The sequence below is a fragment of the Arachis ipaensis genome, chromosome B06 (genome assembly GCF_000816755.2).
Source record: "Arachis ipaensis cultivar K30076 chromosome B06, Araip1.1, whole genome shotgun sequence".
Lineage (NCBI taxonomy): Eukaryota > Viridiplantae > Streptophyta > Magnoliopsida > Fabales > Fabaceae > Arachis > Arachis ipaensis.
In genome coordinates this window covers 31,280,168-31,280,873 of record NC_029790.2, presented here as the reverse complement: position 1 = coordinate 31,280,873, position 706 = coordinate 31,280,168, and positions in this window count along the sequence as shown.

Here is a 706-nt window from a genome sequence, read left to right as displayed (position 1 = left end):
TATATTTGGATTAATAATTTAGGTGTTGTAATATTAGTTGGAAGACTGTTTGTACTTTTTTTAATGAAATTATTTAATTAGTTAATTCAAAAATTTAATTACATTAAATACCAAAAGTTCATGAATTAGATAAGATTAACTTTTATAATTTAGTTATTAACGCATTGTTATACGCAATTACAAAAAGATTAATCAATCTTATTCTTATAGACGTCTCGGTTGCTCTTGCCATGTGGTGTGACGTTATCTATCCCTCCGTCTGGCATCCTACTACCTTACATTAGAGAGGTTGGGTTTGGACACGTAGTACGCGCAATAGAACTAAGGGTTTCATATTTGAAAATGCATTTCTTTCTGCATTTGTCGAGTGGTGGAGGTTTGAGACCTATAGTTTCCACCTCCTTTGGGGTGAGGTCACCCTTATACTCTAGAATGTGACTTACCATCTTAGTTTGTGCACAGCTGGTAAGTCGATTGGGGGTTGCACTAGAGATTTCCAGTAGTAATATGACAGTGGGTTAAGGACTTGCTCAGCGACAAACCTCCACCGCAGTCAAAGGACAAGAAGCAGAATTTCAGTCTGAAGATGACTTAGCTCAAAAATAGAGTTGTACATATTCCGTAAAGGACAGATCCAGATACTCTCTACTAGTATGTCTGATGTTACTTATTGATGTTGATTAGGGGGTATTTATTTACGAACAAG